General features: G+C 44.0%; 1 protein-coding gene across 4 annotated transcripts in view; it reads left to right on the forward strand.

Moving 5' to 3' along the window:
• Nucleotides 1-2,665: 2,665 nt before the first annotated feature.
• The window catches only part of LIFR (LIF receptor subunit alpha), a 55,017-nt gene continuing 43,887 nt past the window's right edge, over nucleotides 2,666-13,795 (forward strand). Inside the window, exons 1-2 of one of the 4 annotated variants that reach the window (XM_052775676.1) lie at nucleotides 2,666-2,802; nucleotides 11,401-11,505. The gene's annotated coding sequence lies outside the window, so the exon portion shown is untranslated. The remainder of the gene's footprint in view (nucleotides 2,803-11,400; nucleotides 11,506-13,795) is intronic. The other 3 variants (XM_052775677.1, XM_052775680.1, XM_052775678.1) reach the window with 3 other exon arrangements.

Genomic DNA, 13,795 nt, shown 5'->3' on the forward strand with positions numbered 1-13,795 from the left:
ACAGTGTGTGTTCCAGCATCTGTCCTTCAGTTTTCTGGAAACCAGAGATAAGGCAGGAAACAAAATAAATGGCCTGCATATATGTACTACATGCGGATAAGTTTCATTATAAAATCTAGCAACTAAGATATTTTACAGGGAAGGTCTCATGATGAGACAGGATGCATAGATAGCATATTTTTCTGCAGATCAGAAGTAGTAGGATAGTTAGACTAGTCATTCATCTAGGGGATATTTATATTAAAATTAGCATATTTCACTGTATAAAAAAGAGATAACTGACACCAGCCATCTGTACCTTTATCACCTTGAAACTTGTACTATACAGACTTGTCTTAAATAGCATCAGATCTAGAAAGTTTCTTAACTTCCAACTGAGTCATTAAAAATTGAGTCATTAATACAATATCAAAACCTTAAAACAACATCAGGAACTACCCCTACCTCTGATTTCTCCTGGCAGCTTCTTCTAATTTCACAATCACATTTTTCCGCTTAAAAAAGAACAACCCACTCCTCTTTCCCCAGTTCCTGTATGGAATGTCTGTGAATTACAGGGAAGTTGCTTTGCTAATTAAAAAGAGAAAATGGTAAAAATTACTATTGCTTGATTTCATCATATAGAAAATGAGCCAGATCTTCCGCAATTACTCATGGTACACATGGTACCATGTACATGGTATAGGGCTTCCTGACAAGTCAGATGCCTGTGAGGTGAAATAACACAAGCTGCAGAAAAGAAAGGTGGTATACCTTCATATAATGTTTTCAATGCCTTTGAAAGAAAGTTCTTGTGTTGCTTTTGTGGATGGAAACCTGCATTTGTGGGTCTGTCATCCATGGCACAGATGCAAGCTGCATCCTTCTGAGCCTTGGTTGCAGACTCTAGGGAGGGCACCAGCCTCCAATTAATGAGGTCTGGAAATGGAAGAAGGCAGAGGCAGTCCTCCCTTGGATGGGTCAAGTACAATAAAACAGCCAACTTTTCCCCAAGCCTTCTGGTGCTATGGATATTCCCAGTTTCACTGCAGCCTTGGCAGAGGGGCAGGAGGGCTTCAGGGCTAGAATGGGAACAGGGAACTAAGTGCAAAAATGGTCTTAGGCAGCTGACATACCAAACCTCTTGGTGCCTGGAGTGAAGTCTTGATCACAGAATTAGCCATCCAGCAGACCTTCCTGGTGGGGAGAGATCTGGGACTGTGAAGAGCTGACTGATGTGCTGGAAGGGTAACTGCTTAAACGTACTAGATAGAAGACCCCTAAGAGAACTCTCTTAAAGCCTGTCCGTCCTTGGAGTTATGAATGTTTTGAAGTGCATCAGGAGAAGACATCGTCTTCTGCTTGGGATTCACAGCCCAGGGCTTCTCTCTAAATGCTCTTTAAAAAAACTCCCTTCCTTCCCAAGAATGGCATGTGTATAACGAGACTCAATCCTTCATCTTGAGAAGGTGACACAGGTCAACGGATAGACGACTGTCTCAGGATACAAGGCCTGAAGTCAAGTGTGCTCTTGAGCCAGAAGAGATCTGAACTCATGTACAGATGCGTGACCTAACCACAAGGTTCATGTGTCTCTTGCTGGCCTCCTGAAGCTTCAGTTCTCTTTGCAGAAGCAAAAACACTGGAAAGGGGAGGAAACGATGGAGGATTTCTTCTCTACAAAATAGCCTGTATTCACTCAGCCTGAGCAGGGAGTGTGCAGGATGGCAGGAGACTCTGGCTTTGAGGACCAGAAATCATCTACTTAGCCAAGACGGGACACAAGTCTGGCCCAGGGCCTCCATACAAGTCTTTGCAGTTCTTTATCATCCAGGTTCCGTGAAAAACAATCTACAGCAATTTGGAAAACCTCTGTAGGAAAACGTAGGCAGAAAGACGCAAGGACAAACCAAGGAGTTACTTTTTCTCCCCGTTCTGCTGTGGTTTACTGGGGAACAAGAGAGGAGCCACAGGCTTGCCAACTCCTCTGATTTTATGGGCCTCGTGGTATATATTTTTTTAATTGCCTGACTCTTGAGACTGTGGGATTGCGAGGATTTCAAGTTTAATTTAAAAGAGAGGCTGGCATGTAGCTGTTGTGGCTTCAAAGAAATGTTGGAGGTCAAGTTGCTGACCTCAAAAACTAGAGGCAAATACAAAGATAAAATGAATCAAGAATCTCCAGGGTTTGGAGGGCCAGGCCCATGGCTTCAAACCCTGGAGGGCTGGCAGCACTGGCGATACTCAGGATACTTTCCTAAGCAGGGTGTTTGGCCACGTCACAGAGAGAACCTGATGGGATCCCATCCCTGACTTCGCCCACCCTCGCAGCACCCTCCGAACAGCCCAGTGGGGACCCAACGAAACCACCGGCCACCGAACTATCTGTAACAACTTAGTCCCGGCTATACCCCGGCGACGCAACCGAAGCCTGAAATCCTGCGTAGCTTCGCCCCGATGTAACCAGGACTGCCGGCGGCGCGCCTGCGGCCGAGCGCGGCCGCAGCAACCGGGCCGGGCGGCGGGAGGCGGCGGTGCCCCGGGGGCAGGGCCGGGGGTGGCGGCGGGGCCGGGCGGTGCGCGGCGCAGGCTCCTCCCGCAGGCAGCCCGCCATCCCTTCTCCTCCATCCCTCCCTCCCTCCCTCCCTCCCTCCTTTCCTCCCTCCCTCCCTCCCGCCCCGCTCCATCCCTCCTTCCTGTCGGCGCTGCGCACTGCTGCCCGCCGGAGCTGGGCCGCCCGGGACCGCGCCGCGGGCAGCCCCGCGCACCACTCCCCCCGCGGCATGAGGCTGCCGCAGGGCACGGCGAGGCGGCGGCGGGTGGGTGGGTGAGTGAGTGAGTGAGTGAGTGAGTGAGTGAGTGCCGGGCCCCGGGCCGGGCGGCTTCCCCCGGCGGCGGCCCCGCGGTGGGGCTCCGCTCGCACCTGGGAGGGGGCGGCCCGAGGGGTGCGGTGGTAGATGCCCCCTCCATCCCTCCCTCTGCCCGCTGCGCGGAGGTGCCGGCGAGGAGGGGCGGGCGGCGGGGGTGGGTTGACGGCCCAGCCAGGAGGACCCGGCGGGGCCGCGGGGAGGTTCCAAGCCCCTCCGCCTGCCCGCCCGCCTGCCTGCCTGCTGGCGCGGGCGCTGCGGCGCGGGGCTCGGCCGGGGCTGGGGGACAGGTGGCGGCGGCGGTGGCGGCGGCAGCGGGGTCGCGGCGGGGGTCGGAGCCGGTGCGGGCGCCGGAGCCGGTGCGGGCGCGGACCGCGGCAGCCTCCCTCGGGGGTACGGGGGAGAGACCGGCGGCTCCTCTCTGCCGCTGCCCGGAGCCTGCGGCTTAAAGAGAGGCTGTGTTTTGTCAACAGCTCGTTCCGCTGGCCGGCAGGTTGGTTGGTTCGTTCAGGGACTGAACAGCGAGTAAATAACGTTTATGCCTCTTTTTGCGGTTTTAATTTTTTTTTTAATTTTATTTTTTAAGTAAGTAGCACCCTTCCAAAAAAGGGGAGCTTGGGAGGAGAATCCAGAGCCCCTTCTGTGGTTGGGGAGCATCCAGACACGCTGCGCACCTCGCCGCATGCCGTCTGTACAGGCACACCGGCGCAGTGGCAGCTTGCTGTGTCTATTTTGAGTGATTAAATTTCTAATGTGTTTAGGGAGTGTGTTTTAAAAAGATCTCTCTAAGCCTGTGAGGTGGTTGTGGAGAGAACATCATTCCCTTGTTAAAATTCAGCATGTGTAAGTGAATTTGAACCGGGCATATTGTGCTGGCATGCTGCGTGTTGCTTCGGTAGGAATTAGTGACATACGTGGTTTGTTTGTTTTTCAGTTGTAATCGGTGGTGGGTGCCTGGGAATCTTGCTATAAATTGGAGTAAAACTCTGGATAGATGTTATAATCACCTAGTGCCGGGGAGACTTAGGCTGTGAGCTGTTGTGTAGGAATTGTCACTTTGTTTCTTTTCCACAGACTTTCACACTTAACATTTCCATTGCAAAAATAGTCAAATATTCATATTCCATAACCAAGCTGACCATGTCCTGTCAAATTCCCTTCAGGGAAGCATGGGCATTGGGTAGCTTTCTGCTCTATTTGAAACCTAGCTTGTTACCTAAGTAAGGCAATGTGACTTGCCTTTGACATCTCACCTGCAAGTCTGTTCTGACTTTTTTCCTTGCTGTAAAAGAATTATTTGAATTCTTCTTAAACCCTTCGTTGACTCCACAGCATGAATCCAGACTGTTAATCGGACTTAGCAGGTTTAGTAGCTGTGGGAAAGATTAAAGTCCATGTTGTGCCATGTTTCCTCTCAAATCAGCATGTGGCAATACCAGCTGAGACAGTATGTTGTTTAATGTAGATCTGTCAGTGCACATGTGCTTTATATATAAAGCTGTGCACATGTGCTTTATATATAAACTTTGCACATCCTGTAGGGAAGAATGCGTGAATGCCTTGATCTGGAAAAAGCCTGTGCTGGTCCTCAACTTCTCAACCATTTTATGTGGTATGGTTTTGGTGACAAAGATAAGCTTTGATTTCTGTAGGTTTTTGCTGATTAAGCATGGGCATAGAAGTCTCCCAGATTTGGCCCCAGTATCAATCAAGAACAAAACAAAAATTATGATTGATGAGGGGAAGGACTAGGGTGTGGAAGAGACAGAAACAAATGCAGAGAGTGGATTCACAGAATGAGTAGTGCCATATCTGCAGCTGGTTGGTATTGCTCGGCATGGGTTGCCTGTCATTAGCTGGATAGGGATCTGCAGGTTACTTCTGAGAAGCCTGCTGAGGCTACTAAGAAAAGACAGTCTAGTATCAGCAGGCTGCAGGGCTATGTATCTAAACTGGAAAATGTTGCAAAAGTCCACAAATGGAAAGCTTAAAAATCTAACCTGGAGCTGGTTTGGAGTATAGCTTTTAGGCAGTCAGCAGATCACCTGATTTTGTTTGATTTTGCTTTCTGTTTACTTAGTCTTCGCATCCTTTCATCTTATCACTGTTTCACCTATTCAAACTTTTATCAGCGTTATTAAGTGATAACAGTTTCCATTGTGCACTCTCCAAACATACCACTTTAGTCACTTAGAGCAACCAGTGGCAAGCACTATCTATGAGTTAGTTTGTGCAAAATCCCTTTACAGGTGTGCTGAGGAAAGGGAGAAACTTAACCTTCAGGTGAGGGCATTCTCATAGACTTGCCAAAGGCAAGTCAAGAATATGTGGGAACAGCCATATGGTTGGAGGTGCTCTTCAGGAAAGAGATTGAAACTTATTTTCACAGGTGGCAAAGCTGCTGCTACTACTGTAGCAGGGAATTCATGGGGCTTTAACTTTCAAGTGCTTGATGAGTTACGAGCTATGGTATAAGGTTGCATCTGTTTCAACACTGTGCAGCTCAGGGCTTTAGTAAACATTCAAAAAAATCTGAATTTTTTAATATCCATAGGTAATGCTAGAATAGAGTCTGTAAATCTATTAGGAACAGTGCTCCCAGAGCATGAATATTAGATTTTTTAATCAGTGGGTGACTGAGAGCAAGTTTTGTGCTGTATGAAAAGAAGTGTTTAAACTCAGTATGTTAGTAAGAATTCCATCTGAAAGATGAAATGGTACGTCAAGAAGAAAGTGTCTGGCAGTCTTAAACAATCTAGATGTTTATAAATACCGACTCTATCTTGGAGAGTGCAGTGTTTCACAAGGCTGATGCAGTTGGATTATGTTTTTCTGCAAATGACCCAATAGATCATGTCCCCAGGTAAATGAGGTTCTTTTCCACTTATACTGTGTTCTAGTGCTCAGAGGAATGTAGAGGATGCTGAATTCAGCAGTTCCTGTTGTGTTGATACATTTGTTGGATGAAAGCAAAAATGATCTGATACAGTTTTAAATGATAGGTTACATTATCTTGTAATGAGCTTACTTGAGCTGTTGAAAGGCAGCTTTTAGATGATGGAAGGGAAAACAGAAAAAAGAAATCAGGAAACTTCTTGGAGTTAGTTTTGTTCCATTTTCAATAATAGGTATTGATCTAGGACACAGTTATAATAGAAACACTGGATCTTGGATTCAGATTGGTGTTGAAATACAGAGACGATTCAAGTGATGGGATGTTAATTAGCAGTAGAAGAAAAAGTCTGATGATGGAGGTTTAAAGATGCTCACATAGGTAGAAGGATTGAGAACTCAAATAAGATACTGGTGGCTCTTTGAGAGGGGATGGTGTTGCTCCGAGTTAGACATTGATTCACTTGCAGGGAGACACAGAGAGCAGGTATGAAAGTCAATTTTACTCCTGTTACCATAACTAGCTAGAATTAATTGAAATGATTCATGTTTTGGTGCGTCTTTTCCCCTGAGATTTAGTTATGACTCCTTTTTGACTGTTAGGCATCAAATTTCTGCCTACAAATAAGAAAATAAATCACTTCTAGATAAGGCTTGAGAGGTGATTATGCTCTATGCCCCCAAACTGGTTGACGTATTTCATTCTATAACAGTTTAATGTAAAAGATACAAATAATCCTTGGGAGCAGGACCTGGAGCCTGTGATCCCTCGCTTCCAGTGAGTGCGCTCTCACAAGGACACAGAGTCCCGCTCTGAGCCAGTGGTTACTTAAGCTGCAGGGAGAAATGCCATCTGCAGCAAGGCTGGAGAAGTCTCCATCCTGACCCATCTGTTACTTCGAGCAGTCTGTGGGGTAGTTGGAGGTGTTTCCTATAGCCCAGCGAGTGCTGCAGTGGCTGGGCTGCCTTAGAAAAGGGAGCACCACTGCTGCTTTCTTTTTCTGACTATGTCTTTAAACAAAAGCAATGGCTCCTGCTTTTTCTGGGGAACATGATTCTGTGGTTCTGTGCACATTTTATCAGCAGACACAGGCGGGGAATAATTGCTTTGTGAGTCTTGAGTGTCTAAGCATCAGGCAAATGTTGTGGCCCTGTCAAAGACGAGACTGTGCATCCGTGCATGCAGTCGAAATTTATCATCACCTCTCTTTTCTTTCCCCCCACCCCCACTCCCCCACCCCCCAGTAGTTAGCTGCAGCTAAATGGGATTTTGGAACATTTTTCTTTCAGGTTTAAGCATCAGAAGTTCGTTTTTTATTGGTACTTAAATGTCTCCAGGGATCATATTCCAGAATCTTATGGTTCTCTTCCAGACTCATTAGCACAGCAATGATGGGGTCCATATAAATTCCTAGATGTCCAGAGCTATTTTCTTACCTGCCTTTGCGGGGTGCAGGGGCAGCTAGGATACCAATCACCAGCAAATGCAGAGGTTCCTGTGTTCTTTGCCTGCCTTACTTACTGACTTATAAACTGGCAGATGGTAATTAGAATGAATGATATCAGAAAGTTCTATTCTGACACTGAGAAGAATATCCAGGGACTGTTCTTTCCTGTGCACCATCAATTTTTTGCTAATCATTGCTGTCCTCCCTCCCCTGGAAAATTTGAAATCCCTAAATTTGCAGACTGTGGGAGACCTCCTGCTGTGTGTCTATAAGGACCTTGCACTTCCTGCAAGAACCAGAAACTCTCAGCAGGGGCTTTTGCCACTTTGCTGCTGTCTGCCTTTCCCTGCTGCCCTCTCTTGGAATCACTCCTAGTAGCAGGTTTCACTGCAGGCAGAAAGTGCTTAAACTAAAAATAACTCCTAACCCACCAGTATGAATGTTGGTCAGGGTGTAAGGTTTTGAAGGGCATATGCCTCCCCTCCTTTCCATGCATGGTCTGGAGCTGGCATTGGAGTGAGGTTGAAGACTGTTGCTACAACAGAAGCAGCTTTCCCTTATCCCACAGGCAAAGAACTGCTGAGTTGTCAGCTGTTGAGTCCAAATTATGCCTTTTACCTCAGGGAGCACAAGTTATAAAAGCATGTGTCATGGAAACAAGGACAGCACTGTAGCAATTCCCTGCTCCTTCTGCCTCGCTTCCTACCCTGCCAAAAATCAGACCCACAGCACAGCCTACAGGAGAGGATGGACAGCCCGTGTTGCCAGCTTGGTGTTAGGGGAGTGCTTGGGAGCAGGATGGCTTCCCCCTCTCTTGGGCCATTTGTTGTCAGGGAGCACAGTCTCCTTTCTCACCTGTAAACCCAGCAATTTAGGGGCAGCTTCCTGCAAAACCAAAAAGCACAGCCTTTCAGCTCCTCCTGAAATTTCCTGAAGCCTTAAGTAGATAAAGTAGTGCTTTCTTTGGGTTGCTTTTATGCTGCGGCATTTTCCTCGCCAGCCAAATGATTTCACTGACACAGGAACACTGGTCAGAGAATTACTGTGGGTTTTTGATTTTTTTCTGGGATGCTTCTATATTGATAAGCAACATTATACCAGTGTTCTTTGCCAGTATAGCTTACTGCATTTTGATCATCAGTCAAAAGCACTTTCTTCTGGAATATACATATATTCCTAAAACAGAGGTATATATTTGTGCTTGCTCTGTACCTATAGCTGCACTGGTAATAGCTTTGTAATACTGACTGAACCTCGATAGCTTTGTATCAATGTAGCCTAGTAGTTTGTAGTGCATAATCATGAAATTTAAATAAAGCAATGTATTTGTACGATTTCTTTAGGTGATAAACACTGTCTGAAAAGTATGCTGGAATGCTTCTTATGCTTGCATAATTCTGTCATTATTGCGCAAGTTGCTTAAAGGTATAATAAAAGTACAAGTAACAGGGGTGGTTGAAGGTGGTTTACACTGTCAATCTGGCTCAGATATGGTCCATGTTTTACTTTTGGGCCTCAGCCATCCATCTAAACTAGTTTTGCTCCCTAAATAAATCAATTACTTCCCTCCAAGAGGAAATGCAGGCTCAGTTGACTGGGTAGCATGGTTAAACGTTTATTCTGGATGGCATGGATATGGCCTATGGCAAGCTTGGCTAGCATGGTGAGCAGAGCAAGCCAGCTCTATCACAGCTGGCTTTATGCCCTCAGATGCCCCCCACGTTGCGCCTTGGGCATGCTACACATTTCAGCCTAAAGATTTAAAAAATACTTTCTCTTCATTTTAAGCACTTAGAACGTAGAAACATAGAAAAAGCTGTTTTGGTGTCAGATGGTGACCTGGGCCACTTGCTGCAAAGTGGTCTAGTCCAGATTCGGACATGTTGGTCCCAAACAGTGTGATGGCAAGCCTGTCTGCAGCATTTAGCCCGGGGGTGAAGATACTCCCACACTGCAGTCCACAAGAGTGGTTTAAGCATCTCTGATATTCATGCTTTCTATAACTTTACAAGCTGCATTTCAAATTACTTGCATGTTTGAAACACATCCCACATATCTTGGAGAGCCCAGAGCAGAGGGAGATTTGGATAAGTGGGAGATGAGGCATGGCTCTGCTCATTGTGGGGCTGGCCTGGGCAGGCAGTTGCCTTTTGGGGCTGTCTGGTGGTATCTGCCTTAGCCTGGCAGCCCTTCTCCCTTCCAAACAGGACTTAACATGGTCACCCAGAAGCTCTTGTGCCAAGACAGTAATGCTGCTCATCATGTGATGTAACCTTGTTTGTATGGCTGACCATGGATTTGCCCTTATTGAACTGGGTGATCTAATGGCCTCTCTTAACTATAAAATCAGTGAGGACAGAGCTGCAAAATGTCTTTCTCAAATAATTGGTCTTAATATTACTGCAGGGCAAAAATGCTGCTTAAATCAAATGAACTTCAGAAGAAAATTATAGTGGTCAGTATTATAGGTGGGGCTTCTGCAGACTCTGAAGCCCAAAGGTGAATGTAAGTTATAAGTATTCCAACTACAACTAATTTTCACAATATTTCATGTTTTGGATCAAATTCAGCACTTGCGGCAAAAGAGATGTTTGACCTCTGAGGTTTTACAGCTACTCTGGAGCTAAAACCAAGGAGATAAGCTTTTAATGTTTAATCCTAGGCAGAGAAAGAGGAGGCGAGAGAGGAAAAAAAACAAAACAAAAATGTGATTTATTTATATTGTAGACTTCACTGTTGTCTTGAGTTATGTGCAACAAGCACTGAAGTACTGTGTGTGTGAGGTGTACATAAACATCAAACTCTTTTACTTCTGCTAGGGTTTCTGCTGGATAATAATATCAGTTCCCTAGAGTCCACCTGTTCCTCTTCCTTTTCCGCTCCTTCCCCCTGCTCCATCTCTTCCAAAGGTCATGGCTATGAGAAGTCTTTAGTGTACAGGTCTCCAGACACATAACTTGTAATTCATCTGCTAGAACAGCTTTGTCATGATTCCCAATATAGAAGAGCCTTCTCCCCCAAATTAAATGTGATTGACCTGTTTCTTTTTCAAAATGCTAGGAAATTTTTTAAAGAAGATATTTTTGACCAACTGGCCACATGTTTCAAATGACAGGATCAGTCTGGATGTAAATCCAGCAAGCTGTCATGTGACCCTCATTTTAAATCTTATCTCAAAATCTGTAGTTTGTCCCCTGTGTATTGTCTTCCTTCACCATTAAAATGCTTATTGATGTGAGATCTGTGCAAGATTCATGATAATCTAGTCTGATGTTGGTATAATGTTAACCAAAGGCTTTAATCTGGGAGGACTTGTATTGAGCCCATATTTAGAATTTTTGAGGAATGCATCCAATCTTATTTTTTATTTAAAAAAATAAAACCCCATCCTTGAAGAGCTTTGCCAATACTTAATTATCTTTACTTTTCACAATGTGTACTTTTCAGTGGAGGTCTACTACATGGCATTGACTCTCATATCTCATATATTGCGGGTTATGTTCAAAATCCTTTCTCTGTGTATGTTATGGAGAACTGTGATCAAGTAACCTTGTTGAACTAAATAGTTGCATTGTTTTAGGCTTTTCAACAACAGACGATCTCTCAAACCTGAACTGCCCTAAGTAATCATTTGATCCTGTGTATAAATCGACTTTGTACTGGATTAAACCATTTCCACTGGTAATGAATGGCTAGTTTTTCTTTTGTGCTGTTGGATCAAGTGCTTTTGTAAGGTAGCCTCATCCATACAGAATAAGTTGTGAGGACTTTTATCTTCAGCAACTTTTATGTATTTGTTTGCTTGCGATCTGATAACTGATACTTTGAGAATTGAATGTTTTCTGGTTGCTTCCCCATATTTCAACTAATGAGTGGTGCAGCTGGTGTCAATATGCGAAGAATTTATCCTTGAAAACATTAGATTCTTGTCTATTATCCTTTTGCCCTGCTGTATGCATGCTTGCTAATCAGTACGTAACTCTGTGTTGGAGTTTGGGCAGTGATTATTGCAGACAGAAATGGGAGCAAGCACTCAGTGCTACAATAGCTGCCTGTAGAATTAGGTCACTAATAGGCTTTCAGCAAAGTAGTATTAATTTTCCTCTCTACACACTCAAACACAGAAGGTATATTTATAATTCCACATCTTTTCTGAGTGATCCCCTAGTGTAGCATTCTTCTTGATGGTTTATATATGAATCTTTTAACTTCAGGTACCTAATGTGACTGCTCAGTTCAGCGTTTAACTCCCATACTGAAGACTAAGGACTGAGCCTGTCACAGGCTCCTGCAGCTGGGCTCCTGCCAACAGTGCAAATGTAAGTTTATGCATGCCTTTATTCATAAGATAGAATTAGTCATATACTTATGTGTTTGTAAATTCAGGAGCTATATGTGTATATATGTGGTTACTGAGGCTTATTATCTTGCATAAATCAGCAGTTAGTTAGTCACGAGCAGCACTCCATGGCTTTGAAATACCTTCTTGTCAGAGGGCACAGGTGATCTCTGATACCATTTAGCTACTTGTTTCATGGGACTTGAGAATTAAAATTAATAAGATGCTGCAATTTAAACCCAGATATTTGATGAACTGATCACTTTAATAAGAATTTAGCAAATATTGGTAGTAATTGCCTCTAGTTGATCTCTTCTTTTGAAGTAATGTGCAGTAATTTTTACCTTCTTTAATGATAGTCAATTGTTGGGTTGTTTTTTTTTTATTATTTTCTTATTTGGAAAAAAGAGATACTTGTCACTTGCACTCCTAATGCGTATGTGTACCTCTGATCTTTTTGATGGCTTCTACTGTACCTCACAAAGACTTTCTGTATATATTATTCTAAAGTCAAATATATATGTTCCTGAGGCATATGCATTGTCATCTAAATATGTTTTGCAAATATGATCCTTGTACAGATCCAGTGTCTAGCTCTTTAATATCGAAAATTGCAGAAATGGGGAAAAACAGAGTACTCTCCAAAGATGTTTGAGGTGGTGTTATTTTTAAATGCTATGTGGGTTCTAATGACTTGCTCTGTGGTGAGATTGGCACAAGCTTCTGTAGAAGAGGATTTCACAAAAGGAAGAAAAAGTGAGACGTTGGTGTTTCATACCATGAAATTTACAGTAGAGGTTTTGCCGGTCTCTGGATTTAGGCAGGTAAGCTTAGAAGAACGTGCTTGGCCTTGTGAGTCATGCACTGTATATCTGGATGGACCTGATTAGATGCATAAAGATCAGAAAAATTTTCCTAAGGAATAGGTACTGGAAGAGAAACTAAAAATAAGCTGAAGCAGAACATGTCATTCATATAACTACACCAAAGGGCTAGCTGTCCAATTAACTCTCACTTCTCTGCAGTTATGTTTCCCCTCGCCCCCGCCTTCGCGCCCCATGCCTGGGCACCGCAATCTGCAGCTGCCAGAGACACCACTGAGAATTGTCGCACATCTCTTGTTCCCACAGTTGGACTTGCTCAGCACTTTGGAAACAATAGCTACTTCATTGCTGAGTTGTGAAACAAAAAAGTTAAACATTTCAGCAACGATGCATGAAAAATGTGATGAACAGCCTTCCACAGGAAGAGATTTTTCCATGCCAGTGTGTAGGTGTACAGGATTTATTGGTGACAGAAGCTAATAAGTAAGAAATCCTTCTCCTTTTGTACATCCTCTGCCAGCTCAGTACTGAGAGAGAAGTAAACCATGAGATGTACTAATAATAGCAGGAAGGAAGAACCCTGTTAAACAGAGATAGCAAAGTTGGAATGACCTGTGTGTGTAAAATCCAAGGTTGTTTTTCCCTCTCCACAGCCCTTTTTTATAGTAACCCTTGAGAAGAGAAAACCAAAAAAAACCCCCCCAAAAAAGAGATCTTCAGGAGAAGAATCTTGCTTTCAAGGAAGGATTGAGGGAGAAGAGGCAGATGCAAGTCACAGATGATGTAGTGATGGTCATGTGAAAATTATGTGAAGAAGTGAGATGAAGTTCAGTTGTGGCTTTGAAAGTTTCAGTTTTGTATTCTAATTCTAAGTGTGAAGCAGGTCAGGAGAGACTCGTGGAACTGACTCATTCTATGTCCTATTAGTAGCAGTCTCAATTTTCTATGAGCTGCTTTCAGTTTTAAAGGAGGTGTGGCATCATTAGCCTTACAGGCACTGCTGTCTCAGCACTTGCTGGTGGGTTATATGGAGGGACTCAATTCACCGCCTTTGCTAAGTTCTAAAAGGAATGACAGAAAAGCATTGCTTTATTTTACAGCAATAAAAATTATATATATGGGTTCTAGCCATCTTGCGTAATTTTTTAAAATGTTCAGCCCTTCATTGCTTTGTTCCTTTTGCTATGCATTATTTTAATGATGGAGAGTTTCCTCAAGTGTTTTATCCCCCTGCAGAGTACTTTCTAGCAGTATTTTCCATTCTGAGACCTTCCATGAAACAGCTAAAGAGCTGCTAGTTTATTTACATCAAGAAAAGTCAAGAAACTTTCTAAGATAAATCCAACCGACAGACAAGATGTAAACTTCTAATTTGCAGTATTCTGAATAAACTTAGGAATTTTTTGGCATCTTTTTCACTATTATGGACTGAGACATCTCAGTCTG

This window comes from Harpia harpyja, chromosome Z, assembly GCF_026419915.1.
Source record: "Harpia harpyja isolate bHarHar1 chromosome Z, bHarHar1 primary haplotype, whole genome shotgun sequence".
Classification (NCBI taxonomy): Eukaryota; Metazoa; Chordata; class Aves; order Accipitriformes; family Accipitridae; genus Harpia; species Harpia harpyja.